This window comes from Chinchilla lanigera, unplaced genomic scaffold, assembly GCF_000276665.1.
Source record: "Chinchilla lanigera isolate Chin_1 unplaced genomic scaffold, ChiLan1.0 scaffold00069, whole genome shotgun sequence".
NCBI classification, from domain to species: domain Eukaryota; kingdom Metazoa; phylum Chordata; class Mammalia; order Rodentia; family Chinchillidae; genus Chinchilla; species Chinchilla lanigera.
Genome location: NW_004955470.1, coordinates 10,487,481 through 10,507,440, shown reverse-complemented (window position 1 = coordinate 10,507,440; position 19,960 = coordinate 10,487,481). Strand labels below are relative to the sequence as shown.

At 54.2% G+C, this 19,960-nt stretch overlaps 1 protein-coding gene across 1 annotated transcript in view; it reads right to left on the bottom strand.

Annotated features, from left to right (window-relative positions):
* Window positions 1-19,479, bottom strand: part of Nck2 (NCK adaptor protein 2) — a 105,085-nt gene extending 85,606 nt beyond the window's left edge. The window contains exon 1 of the mRNA XM_005400789.2: window positions 19,321-19,479. The gene's annotated coding sequence lies outside the window, so the exon portion shown is untranslated. The remainder of the gene's footprint in view (window positions 1-19,320) is intronic.
* Between the last annotated feature and the right edge of the window lie 481 nt (window positions 19,480-19,960).

Here is a 19,960-nt window from a genome sequence, read left to right as displayed (position 1 = left end):
CCCCGCGCCCCACCCAGGCTAGCACCCAACCAGAGCCCCAGCGTGGTTCTGCAAGAGCTCCCATGATCCCAGGAATCAGCTGCACATGCCTGGGTTTCCGGAAGCAAGAGGGGGCCCTGACACCTGGCCGGGCCACCCGCCCGCTCACTCACCGGCGAGGACACCTAAGCACCGTCCGCGCACACAGAATACAAATTCTCATCGCAGAACCCATGAGACAAGGGACTGTCTGGAAGCCCACTCACCCCCAAGCTGTCGTGATCAGCTGCTTCTGCTTCCCTGGAAAGTCGCAAGGAAAAGACAGTGCCTCTCGCTACAGCAGAAGCTACTAAAGTTAGGCCACAAAATCAGAAATAAAGACTCCTGCACTCTGGGAGGCTGAGGCAGGAGGATCACAAGTTCAAGCCCAGCCTGGGCAACTGAAGAACTCAGAAATATCTTGTCTCAAGCTCAGTACAAAGGCCTTGGCTCGAAATCCAGTGCCAATAAATTATAACAATAATAATAACAATACCATAATGTTGAAATCCCAAGAGGAGACAGGGAAGAACGTACCAAAACACTTCAAGGGCAAATGGGAAAAGTAAGTCTGAGGACACACACACACAATTAAGTTCAAGCAAAATCTATCTGAAACTAAATTTTAAGGTTCACAGTCTGATTTAAAATAGAATCAGGAAATTATACGGCATGTATGTCTGGACTCTGCTTCAAAGAACCAGAGTAGGGGCCCGGAGGGGAGCCCAGGAGGACATGGCACTGGCCAGCGACAGGGACAAGAGGATGCGGGTTGTTTGTATTTTGAAACTTTCGGGTATAAAAGTTAAAACTCTACATGACAACAGGCAAATTCTCCCTGAAGCAGCAGGCAGCGCCACACACAGTGGCGGTCCTCAGCCCGGGCCGGCACACACACATCGGCCTCCACCACGGCTGCAGATCTCCTCTCTTCCCCAGATCGGGCTGAACGCGCGTCAGCACAGGGCCCTGGACCACGGTGGCTCGGCCTCAGTGGGCCTGGGTTCTAGAAAGGGCTCTCAGAGAAAGGCGGCTCGCACACTGCCCCCGACCCACAGATCCACAGGGGTGAGGCTGGGACCCATCCGTCCAGTCCCTTGCACAGTTGTGCAGTGTCGGCCTGGCACATGTGCACAAACACACGTGCGTACACACACATGCACGCCCTCCTCCCAGCCACGAGGCCACCGCCACCGAGGCACCGCTGAAAAATGCTCCATGTGGCTGCTACGCTGCTCTGTTTGGACGAAGGGTGAGAAAATCTGTGTAAGCTGCTGGCACATGGGCTGCCAGCTTGGGCTCAGGGGCAGCAATGTCACCCGCACTGGTGGAGGCCTGGCTCTGTGGACATGGGGGGCCAGTGTCTCGGATGCAGGGAGGGAAGTTTGGAGATGCCCTGCAGCAGCCTCTGTGGGGGTGGGGTCTCTCCACCGAACCTGGAGCTGCCTGTCCAGCGGGCTCCACATGTGACACGGATGCCACAGCCCAGGGCATGGGACGGCATCGTGGACGTGACCTTGGTGTGCAGAGGCCGGCGCTGGAGAGACCTGCGCGCTGGGGGGACCTGCGTGTGAGTGTGCAGTGGAGACCAGAGGCAGGGGCTGGCGAGGGAGGACCCGAGCACTGGCAGAGGGGGAAGTCCTGGTAAGGAAAGCCCCGGGCTGTGACTGGGGGAGGGACCCGCAGGGGGAGGGGCGGGCCAGGAAGCCCAGTGCTGCAGAACAAGAGCCGGGGATGGGAGCAGGGCGGGAGGATGTGGCTTCACGGCCAAGTGAAGCATGTCTTGCTGTGCAGACAAAGAAGCCAGTTCCCAAGGGAACCATCCCAGGGCAGGACTGTGCTCCCATCCTGCTCCCTACAATGACAGCCACCTTGGTGACCCGTGACCCTGACTCAGTGGGAACCTGAGCGCCTACTACCTAAGGCTGTCCCCGAAAGATGGGCATAGCCTCAGGACAGAGCCTTCTCCAAGGACCTGCGCAGCTCACCCCCAGGTGGAAGCCAACAGGGCAAAGCGCGCCCCGGGGCAGGCCTGCTCCCCTGGAAAGACAGAACTTTATCTTCCTCTCTCTACGCTGGCTAAACACAGGTCGCACGAGGGCCTGGTGCTAGCAGCCAGGGCTACTGCGAAGGCCTCGAGGTCTCCTTTGAGATCAAGCAACCTCAGTGTGGAGTGAAGTCCACAGCCTCAGCGTGCAGGGCCCAAGCTCAGTGCCAAGCAGCTCAGAGCTTGCCCGGGGCCTGGAGAGCAGCTCCCCTAAAGGCACCAGCAAAAACTGCTCACCTAGTGCCCTCCAGACTCACCCTCCCGACATCCTACAGACCCGAGCTCAGCCCAGGCGGGTGAAGGCAGGGGGCAGTGACAGCCCAGAGCTCTCCAGGATGCTGTGATCTCCTGGACAACAAAGCCCCAGCACCTCGTGGAGGGGAGGGGGACAGGAAAGTCAGCCTGGAAGGAGGAAGTCAGCGCAGGAGGCCGCCCGAGGCAACTGCAGGGAAAATAAAGATCTGACCCAGGCTGGCCTAGGAGAAAAGGAGGGCTTGAGACCTGAGGGAAAGGTCAGGACGTGCTGCCAGTGGTGTCTGATCCATTCCTGGTTTTTCTTAAAAGACTCCAGGCAAGTCTGCACCATCTATATTTGAGGAACACAAGCTTTAAAAGAACTGTCTTTCAGTCCTAAGGAAAAAAAACCCGATTCTACCTATGGAACACGGTGAGGAAGAATGGGAACTACTCTTGAAATGTCTGCCCAAGTTCTCACATTTTCTACCAGAAAGTCAGAATGACAGACGTGAGGGAAGCCAAAAATCACGATATTAGCATGATCCCAACGCTGGAAACTTGAGATAAGCGATTCACAGCAGCAAGCCATTTAGTGCAACTCAGTTTACTACCCACAACCACCTCCTCAGGTACCCAAAAGTATCTTCCAAGGCTAAAAATACGTTTTCAAAAATACTACCTTTCTCAACCCCGTTAAAAGATCTCCAAGTTGAAAATAAGGAACATGAATTCAGACTGCTGGTCACCAAAGTCCATTTCCCAGGTGCTACGCACTGTCTATGACGTCACACACAAACCACGGTCTGCATCACGCGGGACTGTTTCACACATCAGAGGTCTTTGAGGGCAAATCCACATGCCCTGAAAACGATGGATTCTGCAGGCTTCCCCTTCTAAATAAGCTATTTTACATGCTCGCACACAGACATCCTACCTTAAGTTTCAGGCCTTCTTGGTTACCGAAAAGTGCTACTCTATCACAGATGTGTATCGCAGCTCTCAGGAAGATAAAAGCCAGATGCCAACACCAGCCTTTGAACAGATCTTTGCATGAGATAGAGCTGCTAAGCACGCCTCTACATGAAGTCACACCCCAACAGAAATTTCAATCGTGCTCTCCAGTGCTAAAGCATTTTGTATAAAGCCACATGCAGATAGTAAACTTTTAAAGATTCTGATTCTTAGAAACTCCTCTCACCGGGCCCTTGCACTCAGCTCCGGGAAGGTTTTCTTTTCTCGCTCTTTGAACTTGCAATATTCCGCTCCTGCACTCACCAGGGCTCGCCTCCACGAAATCAAACAAAAGCAAAACCGCCAGGTGCTACTTCAGTGTTTGCTTTCCGGTTGCATTTTGGTCCGGTGTGTTTGCAGCGCTGAGGAGGAAGCCGGGGCCTCTCACTCACTGGGCAGGCGCCCACCCCAAGCCGCACCCCCAGCCCTCACCGTGTTTTAACTCATTTTAATCCCCAGAACAACTCATTTTCCAGTGAAGGCAACTGGGGCACCAAGTGGGACGTAATCGACCCAAGACATGCCAGGAATGGTGAGGCTGGGATCCAAACCCAGGAGCTTGGGTTCCAGGTATCTGGATCCAGAACCAGAGAGAAAGCTAAAAAACGAGCATTAAAATGCCAAGGGCAGGGGTTGAGGCTGGGCTGTAGGCACCTGCCCTGCACCACAAACAAACCGAGGCACACTGAAGCATCAGCCGAGGACGGCAGAGAGCCACGGGCTGTTCTGAGAACCAGAAGTCCTTGCTGTTTTCTGGTTTCCCCGTGCTGGCCAGGCCTGCATAGGTGGCCCTGGAGGAAGCCAGGTGTCCCTCGAGGGCCCCCCCGGCAGAGCACTGCAGAGCCACCCCTGGCTCCAGAGGGCAGCAGCAGGGGTGGGCTCACCCCACACCCGCCTCTTATCACCCACAGCCCAGCAGTGCTGAGTTCTGAGTCACTCTCAAACTGCTCCTTTGCACCAGTTGTATCTCTACACTTTCCTAGAACTGTTACTATATTTTTCCTCCATTTGCTCCCTGGGAACCAAACCCTGGGGCTTTACCAGCACAAGCAGAATCTCGATTAGTGAGGCGAGGGCTGAGGAGGAGGTAAAATAAGCAGGGTCTCAGCTGCTCCTTGCCCAGAATAGCACACGGCCGGGCGGGGCAGGCCCAGGCTGCTGGCGGCCGGGTCATCTGGAGTAGCTCGGGACTCTGGTCCTGGCCACTGGCACTGAGCTCCTACACCCCTCGGGGCCTCCCGAGCAACAGGAGCGTTGCTGTTCACAAGGGGACACAGGAAAAGGCGGGTCCCTGCACAGGACCGCATGGTCAGGCACCCAGCCCCACCCCACCACCGGAGGGCGAGCAATGGGGCGGGATGAAGACTGGAGCGAGAGGGACTGGGGTCTCCGGGCCGGACAGCAGTGGGGTAACGGCTGGCGGGAGCCGCCCTGGGGAGGGCCCAGATGCCCCCCGACCCTCCTGCCTGACCTGAGCTGCGTCCTCGAACCACGCAGGGAGCAACATGCTTCCTGAGCCTCCGAGCGGTCACGGCAAACTACCAGCAGGAAGAGGAAGCCGAGGGAAGCCCCAGTTCACGGCCGGTCAGTCAGAAACGCACAGGGCGCCCAGGACCCGGAGGACAGTCTCGAGGGACCGGGCCCCAACGCTCCGGAGGGCCTCACAGGATGGAATTCTGGGACACCTACCACGGGTGAACAATCAGGGAGTGTCCTACGGCAGCCACTGAGCCTGGGGGACGTCCTGATGGGACCCCGGAGGCTTGAGGGAAAAAAAAGAGGAGACAGAGAGAGAAACAGAGACAGACAGAGAGAGAGAAACAGAGATTAACAGTTTTTAACATGAAATGTGTGTTGGCGTGACACCGGTCCACCCGTCTAACGAAGACAGTATTAACAGTAAACTGTTCCTCTTTCCCTTTCTGAATGCGGTTACCAGGAAACGGAGGGTGACACGCCCCGTTCACCTTTGAGCCTGCGTTCTACTGCTGGGGGACAATGCTCAGGGATATTTTCGCTGCAGAAAATGTAGGCACCAAAACCATTTCTGTAACTCAGAATTTCACACACAGAGAGCAAGCAAACCTTGGGGTATGAGCCATGAAGAGGGGAAGGAATTAGTACTTACTGAGAGCTTGTCCCAGGCCAGGAACCTCCCAGTTGTACATCGTCACCCTCATGACCCCCTTGGATAAGGGCGTCCTCTCCTGTCCCCTGAGAGGGCACAGAGACCCCAGCGACCTCGTGCCAGCAGGGCCCCCGCAGGGAAGCAGTGCAGTCCGAAGCCGCTGGCCGTTGGACCAAGCAGGCCGAGCATTGTCCCCGGGGTGAGGTAAGCAGCACACTGCAGTTGGCTCAACAGTGTATGACAACAATAAAGTACTAAGGGTTGGGAGCAGACCTCAGCACGCACCCACACACACAACACGGCGTGACGGGTCACACTCCAGTCCCTGCGGTCCTGCTGAGCCCCACTTCACCCTCCTCCCCACCCCCGGCGAGCGCATCACGGAAACCGGGCACTAAGCCTCCATCTGCGATCACACCTCAGGAAACCCTGAACACACAGGTTCACAAATCCAACGTCCCTCGCTATGGGGAGACGGTATGAAGCCAGCAAAGCCCCCGTGTGCCCGTGGAGCAGAGCAAAGGACAGAGGGTAGACCTCGGCCGGACAGGTGGGGAGCCTGAGAGTCCTGCCCAGGGAGCGCTGTGGTGGTGAGTACAGAGCAGAGCAAAGAATATCAGAGTTAGGCAGAGAGGGGAGGAAATGGGCCAAGTTCTTCTCACCCTGCCCAGGGGCCCCAGGCACCCGCTCGGATGCTCCCCAGGTAGGACGAGCGCCCATGCCCCCGTGCCCCTGCTCCAATGAGCAACTCTTCTATCCAAAGCCACTGAAAAACACTGCGATTTCAACTGGCCAACATGGAAGTTTAGGAAAACGACAAGGCTTTTCTCTTTAAAAACATCAGAAATTGCAGATCAAAATGAAAATCACAAACCATACTGCAAGGCAGAGGCATGGGCCGAGGAAACAACGCCCAGAGAAGCCTCCTCACCATCAGTGTCAGGTCATTTGCCAGGAAAAGGCCTGGTGAGCGGAATGAAACGGGGTCTCCCTCTGCACCCGCAGTGTGGGCAGGGTGGAGCAGAGTCCCACCTCCCACCCCTAGGGGTGTCGTGGCTGTGGTGACAGAACAGGAGCGGGCTGCCCACTTAGCGGTGACCCTCTCTGTACTCAGAGATGTCAGCCACCCCCAGTAGAACTTCGGTCACTTAACGGACATTCAACTTCCTCTTCCCCGAAGCAGGGGGACCAGGGCCCAGGAGGAGCTATCTACCTTTAAAATCTATCTACCTTTAAAATGGTATCTCAAACATGTACCTCAGATTAAACTTGTGTTATTTTCAAATTAAGTTCATGAGAAACACTAAGCATTAATCACAGTCTATCACTAATTAATTATACTATTTCACAAAAACCATGTTATGCTAATCTGCACCATCAAAAGCTAAAGCAAATGCAGACTGGTTCGCTGTGAACCGGAGGAGGAATCAATAATTATGACTCTACTTGCTTTGAAAGCGAGCATTAATTTATTTTCAGGTACTGGTCAGAGCTCATGCCTAAGCCCTGAAATCTACCCAGCTCTGGAAAACAGTTCCCAATGCCTTGCTGTCCAAAAGCCCTGTGATCCGGACTTGACACTGAGTGGAAGGCAACCATTTGAAACACTTCATTAAAAAATAAAAAGATACATGTTCAGCCTTCAACTTAATCCCCAGCAAAAAAAAAAAAAAAATCACCTATAATAGATTAAGAAATAGTCTCAAAGGAAACACACACCAGCTGGGCCTGGTGGCACACGCTTGTAATCCCAGCACTTGGGAGGCGGAGGCAGGAGGACCCATTGCGAGTTCGAGACCAGCCTGGGCTACAAAGTGAGCTCAAGGCCAGCCTGAACTGCATAGCGAGACCCTGTCTCAAAAAGACCCCCCCCAAAAAAAGGAAGCACATACCAAATGAGACCCTCAGTAGGATCCAAAACAAACTTGCGCAATGTCTGAACAGCATTCATTTGCAATACTCTTTACTAGCCCACGCAAAGTAGTAATTTGATTAAACAAATCTCTTCTAGATTAAAGTATGATGGTGTAAGTGCATTTGTCCCACTATCGACAAAAGAGAGTAAGAATTAACGAACTACTTGGAGCCACCGTTCTATGGAAAGCAGCACTTTGTAAACCGTGTCACTAATACTTCAGAGTTAAAGTTTCAAAGCAAATAAATGATGTGTAAGTCAGACTCACATTATCTGAAAAGTACAGACTGGCCAGCCCCAACTTCCGGGGTCACTGATCACAGAACCGCAGCAGGAGCGGGGGTGTGGCGGAGACCCAGCTTTCACCAGGCCCGCCATGTCCCTGCCTGGGGACAAGCCTAGTGGCCAGGGTCTGCGGGTGCGCTGGTGCTGGAGCCCGAGGAGAACGCCGCCCTTCTCCAGAGTAGCCTTCACCCTCCTGGCCTGGGGGTCAGGGGCGGGGACTTCCCACAGCCCTGACCGGACCAGAGGGACGCAAGCATCACTTCACACGCTGGGACTTGGTCGGAACTTGTGAAACCCCCGCAGGATTTATGGCACCCTGCGGGCAGGTCGCTGGGTGTCCACGGCCCTGGGCACGGAGCTGGGTCGGTAAGTGTTCCTCGGAGGACCCCGACCCGGCATGCGCACAGGCTCCCGTGCAGCAAGGCAGCTTCATCTGCCTCCAGCCACCCTCCTCCAGCCCTCACTACCCAGGCGGACAAGAGCCACAGCAACCCACACTTGACACTCGAGTTCCTCCATCCCATGCTGCTTCGAAGGCAAAAAACCCAAACCTATCTTACTAACCAAGAGACCGCACCGTCCCAGCTCTAAGCGAAGGAAAGGCAGAGCAATGGATGGCTTCAGAGAACGTTGGGGACAACCCCTCCTTTCACAAAAGGACATGACGGCAGCCTGGGTGCGGGGGATTTGCAACATTAGCCAGAGCTGTACCAGAGGAAAAGGAGGATCCGTGTCTCTGCTCCTCTCATGAATCAAGACTTTTGAAGTTCACATTTAGACTAGCTATTAATCAGGTTCAGAATGATACAGTATCACTCCAGCTTCTGTTTTAATGAAAAGTCAAGAAGTCCCTGTCACAAGGCAGATGTTTCATTATACAGGGAGGGGCCTGAGATAGTCACCAAATCAAGCATGGGGTCTGGGGTCTGCAGCTATAGGTCTGGGTCCCCCCACTCCACCACAGTCCAGCCTGGAGGTGCTGCTAAGGGCTCCCAGAAGCCGCTCTGAAGGGACCCCAGTGGCCAGCACGGTCCTGGCGACCTGCACTTTGCTCATCTACAAAACAGTCCATTCACAGCCCTGGCCTGGCTCGCCCACACTGGAAGAATCCGATGATACAAAGGGCGCACAAGTAACAAAGAGATACATACATCGTTCTGTCACTCAGAACTCTCCAATCTCTCCAAAGAATTACTGTTAATTTTTCAGGAGTCTTTCTCGGTGCATAGGAGATGGGGTGACTGAAGAAAATAAAAGACAGCTTGTGCTTCAATGCTATCCACCCATGGAAGTTCAAAAACGTACAGTGCTGAGTGTTTAACCTAGTAACAGAACCGGAAGAGAGGCGATAACAAACAACGAAGTCAAAAGGAAGGGCAACCGAACAGGAAATAATTTACACAAAACAGACAACAACACGGGCAAGGAAGCTCCCACGGGCGGGTCTCTGCGTTCCTAGGCTTTTCTTACCTGATCCAGTAAGAAACTATTTATAAAGGAGGAAGAAGAGTTCAGACAGCAACGTCATACTCTAGGCCGGCTAACAGGTAGTTTTGTGGACGCTGGGAGTCAGCAACTAACAGCCAAATTAGAATTTTCCCTCTCCCTTTCCTTCGTAAGGTCTAATTTGTGGTATTTTTGTTGTCTCCCTGAAGAGTTTTAGAACTATACAAAGAGGAAAATAAAGCATTCAAAAGCTAACACAGGTGACCAGCTCAGAAATTACCAGGCTGAACACAGAATCTTATGAACTTTAGTGATAATAAAACCATTTTTTTTCTAGAAACAATTACTAATGTAAGTCTTCTGAGAAAAAAGCAAACATGTCTTTTACTACTAGACTTTACAGATCCATTACTTTAGAAGTAACTGGGCGAGGCCCCCTCCGTTACACCTGCCTCCATGGGCAGCGTAAGTGCAATGGGCTTTACCCACATCTCTGCCAGGCATCAAGACGTTTCCCGCACAAACCAGCTTTTCATATGTATGTGGTACGAATATGATGAATCAGAAAGTTAAAGAAAAAGCAGTAAGTGCTACATTTTTTTGAGAAAAACTAAACTAAAATCTCATAACAAAATAATTTGAGGACAACAATAGTTAGTACACTTGTGCACCATCATCTTACAAGCGCAGCCAAAACATTACTCAGCACACAAGTCATAGGCAAACAAGACTCTTACAAAAACAAAACAGATAATAGCACAAAACTTTCTTTTCAGTGAACTGAGGAGTACTATAAATGAAACAAAGTAGCACATATATTGAAATATTATCCAAACAACAGAATACAGAAGTTCAAATAATCCCCCAAACTCTCCACGTGCCACACTTTAACAGCAGCACCCTCAAAGATGAAGAAAAGCCAGTCACTTCAGTCACACTAAAGCAAGGTTCTTCTTTACATTTTAAGCGCACAGACACACTGCTCAGATGTATTACTTCTCACTGCGGCCACTGAAAAGGAGGATGAAGTTGATCTCCAAATGGCAACTCTGAAAGAACAATGTGTCATGACTTAAACATTTAAACAAAGCAGACCAGCACTCATTATCTAAGTTGCGTCAATATTAACATTTTCAGCTTGTTAATTCTGGTTAGGGGCCCCTCTCCTGCACCATAGGATATTTAGTAGTACTCCTTGTCTACACCCACTAAACGCCAGGGGCACCTGCCGAATGTCCACTTGGGCAGAACCACCCTAGAGGGATAGCAATTACTTACCTACCTGGGTAAAGGGCGGTTCAAGCCTCAACTAAGTTTTTACAAATACTAACCTTGAAAAATGTGTTGGTGGATTTGCAAACATGAGCTCCTCCCACTTCCTGACACAAATCTAACACCTAATCAGCTCCAAAAACAAATGGGAAGTTGCACATATTAATGTGCAATGTGCAGAAAATGTTTTGTCCCTAGACTCAAAACCCAGCCCGCCGCAGGCAGTCACACAGGGAGAGCGTCTTGTGGAAGGCAAACTTGGTCAGAGTGACCAAAACGGCTGAGGTGTGTTAAGCACAACAGCTTTAAGAAGTGACGCACTGAAATATCTTGACCCATCCCCTGAGCTCTCGCTCCAGGCAGGAAAGCTTTGGAACAAAGATCACAACCCTAGGGGAGTCACACCCTCTCCCTCGTTTTTCAAAAGATTATGTCACCCTTTCTTCCTGGCTGACCCTGGGCCAGGTCTGCTGAACCTTGCTCGACACACCTCGTGAGGCAAGGGTGGAAAGGGACGGGGACGAGAACCTTCCAAACCCAAGCCCGGCAGCCCTGGAAGAGGAGGGGCGAACACAGGGACAGGCCCTGAGCGCCGGGGACCAGACCAGACGCTAACAGGCCGACTTCAAGGCCCAGGCTGAGGGCACAGAGACCAGAGCGACACAACGCAGATGTGGGGAGCGGAGGAGAAACACCACACGTGTGAAAAGAAAGAACAGGGAAGGAACGGAAATGACTGACAAGGACAATCTGGTTGCCTCTTGTTTGGTTTTATGCACCCAATGTTATGATTAGCCGTAGCTTGATCCACGTGTCGACATCTTCTTTATCCGCCATCCCGTTAGTTCAGACTACACCTGCGACCGCCTCCTTTCTGCCCTTCGCCTTTCCTGCAGTGAAGACCTCTTGGAGGGTAACTCAGTTTTGGTTTGTCTGAAGCTATGATTAGCTGGAAAATCTGGTTTTCTTTACCTTGCCAGGTTTTGCTAGGTTTGCCTCTTAAAGCAAAACAAAAAGTCATTTGATGAAAACTCACTCTTCACCGTTATTACACTTATGAAAACTGCCCCTAAACAACTCCCGAACCCCTGAGTATTCCTTGTTGTCTAACAACAGCCGCGATGACAACAGGCACCTCCCGGAGCTGTCGGTGTTTACGGTGATGTCCCCAAGGTGGCTTCCACCACCCAGAGCAGCGGCGGCCAGCTCTCACCACCGCATCAGAGGACAGTGACACCAGCTTTTACGGTGACTGCCCTCAGTGAGCACAGACGAGGCGCAATGACTCTGCTCTTCCGGAGCCAGCACCTCCGTGACATGACTAAAACACTTCTTCACTTACATGCATCCTTGAAGACTCAGCCAAAGTTCGTCCGCTGTTAAACTGAGGTGGGGCCGTGAAGGAGAGTGCTGAAGGACGGGCAGCCTCTGCCCTGGCCCAGCCCCTGCCCGGGCACCTGCCCGGGCCCCCAATGCCCTCTGTCGCACTCCTCCTTGGTGGTAACTGCAGCGTCAGTGGGAACCCATGCGCCTGGGTAAGTAAACAAATCTTCGCTGCTGCTGCTGCTGCTCCTGGAACGGGCTGTGGCGGAGCCAGCCCCATGGACTGAGGTGACTGCAAGTCTCAGCTTGTGGACAGGGAGACCTGCCTGAGGCCTGGGGCTGTGGCTCTGTCCCATCATCTGGCGGAGAGGCTGCCCAGCTCTGTGCCAGCCCCTGCAGACCCGGACGAGTGGGGTGGGAGGCCTGGCACATACGACGCACCCCAGGAAAGCCGGCCAGCATCTCAGCTCCCGTGGGGACCCTGCGCTGCCACTTCCAAGAATCAGACTGAGATGTGATCCAGCCTATCATGAACTGAGAAGAGGACAGCAAAGCCACCACGAGACTGAAGTCCTTCTGCGGTCACAGCAGCGCAGCAAGGTTCGGTAGCTTGGTCTACAGTGTCTGAGGTGAGCGCCTACCCACTCCCCTTCCCACCAGCGCGGGGCACGCGTGAGCTTCACAGCTCCACAGTGCAGCTGTCCCAGACCAGGCAGAGGTGGAAATCACTCCACTCGCTCCGTCCCGTGGTAGTGTGGACGGCACACAGGAAGCGCCGCGTCCCACAGCCCACGTGGTGGTGCCCGTGTGCAGGCTGTGCATGCGCTGGCATGCAGCCCTCGTCTCAAAGTGTGACATCCGTGTGAGCACCAACGCAACGATGGCACAAGTGAAAACTCCACTCTGACCTCGGGTGAGAGGCCCACTGCCTCAGCAATGCAGTTGCAAGGAAAATCGTGCATAAAATGACCTCAGGCTGCGGGGCAGGCTGCACACGAACACAAATGAGTCTCTAGTTTGGTTAGACTTGGGCCCTTCCCGACACATCCATCATGTATATGCAAATGTCCAAAACTCCAGAAAGTCCCAAATCTGCAGCACTTCTGGTCCCAAGCACTGGGGCCAGGGATGCCCAGGCTGTGCGACAACACGAAAGCTGCCTCACTCACACTGCAGTGCCCGGGGCGGTGGTGCCCCCAGGCCTCGGCATCAAGCACTCGAGGTGGGACCACCCCCAGGGGGCATGGCACAAGTGTCAGAGCTGGAGTGGGCAGCGTGACGTCCACCTGGCTGCAGAACATGGGGGGGCGGGGGTGCAGGGGGGCAGAGGGGCAAGGTCCCCAGGCACACCAGGGGTGACTCCTCACAGAGCTTCCTCCCTCTCCAGGGCCCCCCGAACAGCGTGCCTGACAAGAGGCCCCAGAACGCACCTGGCCCAGCCTCCGCTGCACACTGATCAGCTCTCCTGCACATCTCCCGCTTTTCCCACAGCAGTTCCTGGTTCTGCCCCGCCCCTGGCGAACCCGGCTGGGTGAAGGGTGCTGCCCCAGCATGGAGGTCAGAGTGTGAAGTCCACGCCTGCCACTTGCTGGCTGTGGAGCCCCAGGCCTCCCTCTCCTTCCCCAGATGAACTCCAAATGCGCCATGTGGACAGGATGAGGACTCAACAGGTTCTCCGTGCGACCCGCTTGGGGTGTAATTACGACGTCTGATTGCAGGGTGTGTGTCGAGAGAGGACATAAACTCCGGCTCCTGAGCAAAGGTATGATTTTCGCTCCTGTCCTCACCCATGAAGCCCTGACCACGTCAGAAACACGGCAACGACTCATCCCCGAGAGTGCTCTTCACAGAGGCCACTCTCCCCTCCCCGGACTAGGAACACACTTGAGAATGTTTGTGAACTGTTCACTCTTTATCAGATCTGACTGTAGGACCCTATGCGTGACTTAGCGTATGAAACATTGCACTGTTTTTAAAAGTACACGTTACACCTTTCCCAATGAAGCACAGCCGTAGTTACTACACTATTACTCTACACTGCTTCCTTGTGTCTTCCTAGTGTTCAGCTCTGGGGGACACAGATTGCTAGAAGCGTGAGCCCCGAGAATGTCCCGGCCCTCCCCACACAGCAGTCCCCAGCCCAGGGCCACTGACCCCTCGAAACTTGGGGGTAGGCGGTGGAAAGCATAGAGACGCAAAGCTTCACAGGGGTAAAACAATGTGAACCTTTGCGTTAGCTTTTACACTAATTACATGCAGAAGTAAAAGCATTTTGCATATAACGGGGAAGATATATGATCACAGTACCTCTCATTTCTATTTGCATCTTTAATGTGACTACAACACTTAAAACGACACCGAGGCTCGCATTTGTGGCCGGCGCGGCATTTCGATGAGGGGGCACTGCTCCTGATAATCGATCATTTCAACAGGTTTTGCAGGGAGACACTATGTTAAAGCCCCCTGTGCAAGCGTGCGCGCGCACACACACACACACACCCCACTCTGCCTGCAGCCTGTTCTCCTATGAGACCCAGTGAGGCTCACAGTGAGGACAGCTCCGCAGCCAGGCCACCATGACGAGGGCCAGCCCTCAGCCGGCCCTGCAGGATGAAATGCACAAGCCCAAACCGACCACACCCTCGCCGCTTCACTACCACTGCTGGCAAACGGCTGCTGGTGCAGTGAGGTTGTGCCCGCAACCTCCCTTGGAGGGGGCAGCGGCCCAGGGCCAGGGACTGCTGTGTGGAAAGGGCCGGGACATTCTCGGGGCTCACGCTTCTAGTAATCTGTGTCCCCCGGAGTTGAACACTAGGACAACAGTGTAGAGTAATAGTGTAGTAACTACAGTTGCTTCATTGGAAAAGGTGTAACATACACAGTTTTAAAAAACAATGTAAGTCACTCGCAGAGTCCTACAATCAGATCTGGTAAAAAGTGAAGAGTTCACAATATTCTCAAGTGTGCTCTGAGTCCCAGGAGTCCGTGCTCAGTGAGGTCACAGAGAAAACACGAACTGCAGTGCAGCTGTACGCAGGTACGCCTGCCTACCTGGAGGGAAGCTCCAGCTGGAATGCAGCTGCCTTCTTCTCCTAAGCGATTCCACTCACAGCCCAAGCGGCCAGGGCAGCCAGTGTCCAGCAACCTCTCCCACACAACTTCACAACGAGCCCTGAGTGAGCCGACTGCCCCACCTGAACTCTGGGGACTTCTGACAACGCTGAGGCCCGGGCAGGTGGTCTCGGAGGGCAGAGCCCACAGGACTGGACGAGGGAGTGGTCCCGAAGTCCCCAGCGTCCCTGAGAGCACTCACACGCTGCCAACGCAGCGCCTAAGTCCCCAGGTGACAGTGCCTGGGTCCTCTGTGCCCTGCAGGACTGCTTCCAGGACCCTGAGGGGACCCACCCCCTCAGACACTCAAGTCACTGTGTAAAATGGCATGGAGCAGTTGGCATTGCCCGCACACATCCCCCCATGTGCTCTAGATCATTCCTAGATTGCCCACACTGCCTAACACAACCCAGACATGGTGCTGCATACCTGCGATCCCAGCATGCAAGAGGCCGAGGCAGGAGGACTGCCACAAGCTCGAGGTCAGCCTGTGCTACATAGTGAGTTCAAGGCCAGCCTAAACAACACAGCAAGACTCTGTCTCAGAAAAATAAACAACAAAAAATCAAAAACAGTGTAAAGGATGTGTAAATCATTATAGTGCTAAGGGGGTAATAATAACCAAACACGGACTGTACATATGCACTTGAGACCCAAAAATGTGCAAATATTTTTGACATGCAGCTGATGAATCCCTGGCTGCAGAGCCTGCGGAGCCTTGGAGTGCACCTGAGGTGGACAGGAAGTGGGTCACGGGCTCAGTGAGGCTGGAAGGGTGCTTCTGTGTGCACAGGAGCAAGGTCACCAAGGGCAAGGCAGGAAGCGCACCGGGCCGAGAGGTGCTCTTCAGCGGACACCAGCACCCCGGCCGCCTTGACCTGGAGCTTTCAGTCTCCAGAACCACACAGAAGTAAACGCTGCCCCTTGAGCCTGGTCCAAGGGCTCCACGAGGTTCGCCAGAGCTGCCTGTCACGGAGCAGGAGACGCTCTCTCCAGCCTGCAGCTCGCTCCTCCCCAGCGCAGCCATGAGTCCGGACAGTGCCTGAGCCCATCCTGTCTGCATCCCTCAGCTGGCTGCCCCATCAACCCAGAGACTCCTGATGCAGCTGCCACCCAGCAGGCCCAGCAGTGCCCTGCTGTCCTCTGCCACCAGTGGCCTAGCAGGACAGGGCCTGTCGGAGAGACTGGCACTGAGTTCTGTGTCCTGGGGCTCCAGCCTCCTCCTCTGGCTTCGGGGGCTGCACCCTGTTGCCCGTGCTGTTGGAGCCTCAGGTCCAATGTCGCACGTGAGAGGCCTTTCTAAACTGTGACACCACACGCGCATCAGACACCTCGCTCCTAACTCATCAGGGCCTGGAGGTCTTCAGTAACGACTGCCCAGAGAAGCCATCCTTCTTGCCAATACTGGAATGTTTTTATTTATTCATTTATTTTTGAGACAGATCTCATCATGCCATCTGGGCTGACCTCAAACTCATGATCCTCTTGCCTTAGCCTCCGGGACGCTTCACTACAGGTGTGGACCACCGCACCCAACTTCAATGCTGTCTGAAAAGCTGAAGCTGCAATACAGATGTTGAGCATCCTTTATCCAAAAAGCCTCACACCGGAAGTGTTTCGGGTTGGGAATTTTTCAAATTCTGGAACAGGTACCTGCTAATGAGACAGGTCTCTATCAGCCTAGACTGGAAACTCTGGCCAAGTTCTGTTCACCCTGCTGGTACCTTAGTTATTCAGCGCCGCCCACTTCTTTCTACTGTTTGCAATGCATGTAAGAGCCAAGCTCAGGAATTTACTGTGTCACACACACCTTCGCACACGGCCGCAGGTGACTGCACGCAGTATTTTTAGCACACCTGCACGCTGACTGCAACCACCACGTGAGGGCAGGTGTGGAATTTTCCACTTGTGGCCTCCTGCGGTTGCTCAGAAAGGTTCAGATTTTGGAGCATTTCAGACTTTCAGAGTCTGGTTCCTCAACCTGTATTTAAATTGTGAGCCTACTTCAAGTTTTGCTTAAAAGCATTACCACTAAAAAAACAAAAAAACAAAAAAACACAACTCTTTGAAAATTAAAAAACGCAAGGAAGTCAGGTGATGCTCACTGGCCTGCCTACTAGCAAGACAACCCCGACCTGCCGGTCTGTCCAGCGGGGCAGACAGGGTCATCCTCACTACTCTGGAGCCCAGGCTCCGCCCGGCCCGCAGGGAGGCAGTGATGATGCAGTCACGTGCCTTTGGTTTGTGGCAGTCAAAATGCAGGTGCACAGAAATGATGACATAAAATTACCTTCAGCCTTCCTGTGTAAAGTGTCTATGAAACATAAGTGAATTCTGCGGCTCTGTTTTGTTTCTAAGTATAGCTTCAAGACTGTTAATAAGCCGGGTGCATGGTGGCTCACGCCTGTAGTCCCAGCACTCCAGAGGCTATGGCAGGAGGACTGCTGCAAGTTCAAGGCCAGCCTGGGTTACAAAGTGCGTTCAAGGCCAGCCTGAACTGCACAGTGAAACGCTGTCTCACAAAGACAAAAAAAAAAGACTACTAATGATTCATTTGACAGAAGTTACCAAGTAGACAAGAACCAAGATCAAGTTTTCCCACTGTCGGGACCCCTGTAGCTGTGCTACCATGCGCCAGGGGGAACCTAGTGCCCCAACACCTGCAGGCTCAGAACCACATCAACCTAGCCAGCGAGCGCTAGGTGCACAAAATCTACAAGCCATCAGAGAAAATGTAGCAACAACGAACCACTCGGGAGAGTGCCCCCAACACCAAGCCAGAGACGCACGAGGCTGTGGAGGTCCAGGAGGAAGCGGCCCCTCTCCACGGGAGCTGGTGAGATGTGCAGGAAGGGAAGGAGGAAAGCTCGGCTAGCCAGGGCAGCAAGGGAGCCGAGATGGGCCAGGGCTGGGACAACCCAGACTGTGCCATGTCCTCCGGAAGAGCTTGTCATCTCTGTGGTGTCAAGGATTGTGAGGTAATAATGCGTGTATGTGTGTGTGTGTGTGTGTGTGTGCATGCGCTGGCCAAGCGGTGTAATGTGCTCGTGTCACTTCACCTTCAGATACAAATGTACCTTGGGGATATTTCGAAGTGAAATGTAGAAAAGACACAAGTCTAATCTGTTACTTTGCACTATAAAGGAAAGACCTGACTTAGCTCAGACACTACCTGTGCCAGCCCACCAAGAGCCACCTGTCCTCTGCAGCTGCCCGAACTCCAGCACTGAGCAGACACGCAATACCGTGTTTTAGCTCAAGCCCTCTGAACACACGGCTTGCAGTGCTTCCACCTCTCATTTTAGGAAACAGAAAAGATTCATAGGCAGCATTTGCAGCGGCTCTGGACGGGCAAAGGAATCCCTTGGCCTCTGGGGGAGTCACTGGGAGTTTCCAGTTCACTGTGAAAAAAATGGAGCTTACCAGTTTCCGCAAACAGCACACACCACCCACCAGCAGCTCCAGCCCGCAGTCTTGAGCTCCTCAGCCACTTGGCCTCATTTCGAAAGCCAGGAAGCCATTCCCAGGGACTCTGCCACCACCAGGGACGCAGCGGGCCGGCTGTACGGCAAGCAGCATGCACGTCCCAGAAGGTCTTGCAGCCTGGCCTGGCCAGGGCAAATTAAGCTAGCCCAGGTGATCCGGAAAAGTACTCGTCATTCAGTGCCACCAAGGGGCCTCAGGGCACCTTCAGCGCTTGCTCAGTCTGTGCACCCCCAGGAAGATTTCTGGTGAATTTGATGGGGATAAGAGCAGAGCTCTCAAACGCTGTGTGCACGAGATTTGCTGTTTGCTGGAACAGCTGAGGAACACCCAACGCAAGTGACACAGGCTGGGAACTCAGCAGGGTCCAGCCGGGCAGGCGCAAAGAAGGTGTAAGTGCACAGCGTTTGATAAGGCGAAACTCAAAGCCAGAGGACCGCCCCTCCGAAAGGGTCCTTTCTGAGCAGGTGGGCAGTGCAGCGATGCAGCGGCCAACTCTCTGGGCGGCACCCTGGCACCCGGGCCCATCTTAGGTCTCAGGCCAGTTTCACTGTGCCACAGCTCAAGAGCTCAGAGCAGAGGGTAGCGGGCCGCGCCTCTCCACACCTTACCCCTGAGCAAAGTTCTCAGTGTGAGCCTCAGGGAGCCACCAGTCCTGGTGCCCTCGCTGTCCAGTCAAAGCTGGGCCCAGCCTGCAGCGCACCCTCAGCCCGGCTCCAGAGCCAGCCCTCCGGGTCCAGCACTCTCTTGGGAGTGCCTGAACAGGTCTCTCCACACACCCCGCACACGCCTGCAGCCCCTGGTATTAATTCGTCGTAGGAAGCCTCCACGCTTGAGTTACCAGAGCGATCGGGGCAGCCTGGAAACGTTTTAATAAGTTAAAGCAGCCTAGGTTAACGTATGTTTCATTTTTAAGACTTGAAAACCACTGTCGACAACCATATCAAACAGCAAATGAAACACACCCAGATCGAGTTTCCGTCCTACAAAATCCCTTGGAGAAGCCTGGACAGGCCACGACCTCGAAGAGACCGCAGGTCCTACCTGTGGGTCCCCAGCAGGCCCCGCCCACCGGCCTCGGGGTTCCCTTCTTTCTGGGTCAAGACTGGAGCAGGCCCCGAGACATCCGAGGCCCCTCCACTCATCCCATTACAGGCACGAACTTGGCAGAATCAGCCTCAGACCTGTTGGCAAAATACACAAAGCCAAATAAAGGAGAAACCGAAGCGGCGGGGTCCAACCCCACACGCGGTCCCGCTTTGTCCCGGGCTGCCCACAGCACCAGCGGCAGTCAGGTGCCCGGCGTCCCTTCGCCGGCAGCCGGCAGCGCTTCCGGACCAACTCTCATTGTCCACACATGAAGCCACGCACGCCCCTCCACACAATGCCAAGTGCGCGGCGCGCAGCGGGGAGTGAGGCGCCGCCGGGAAAGTCGCCTCCGACTCCTCCGGAGCCACCGGGCGGGGGACCCGCCTGCGTGCACCGAGAGGGCAGGCACAAGGGAAACTTTGCTTCCGGCGGCGGCGGCTGGAGTCCTGGAAATGGGCCGGGCGCAGGGCCGGGAGCCGCACAAAAGCGCCTGGGCCGCGCGGGGACCGCGCTCGGGCGGCCGGGTGACAGCAGCGGCGGCCCGATCGTAAACAGTTCCCTCCGCACGGCAAGTTCTCCGGCCCGGCCTCGCCGC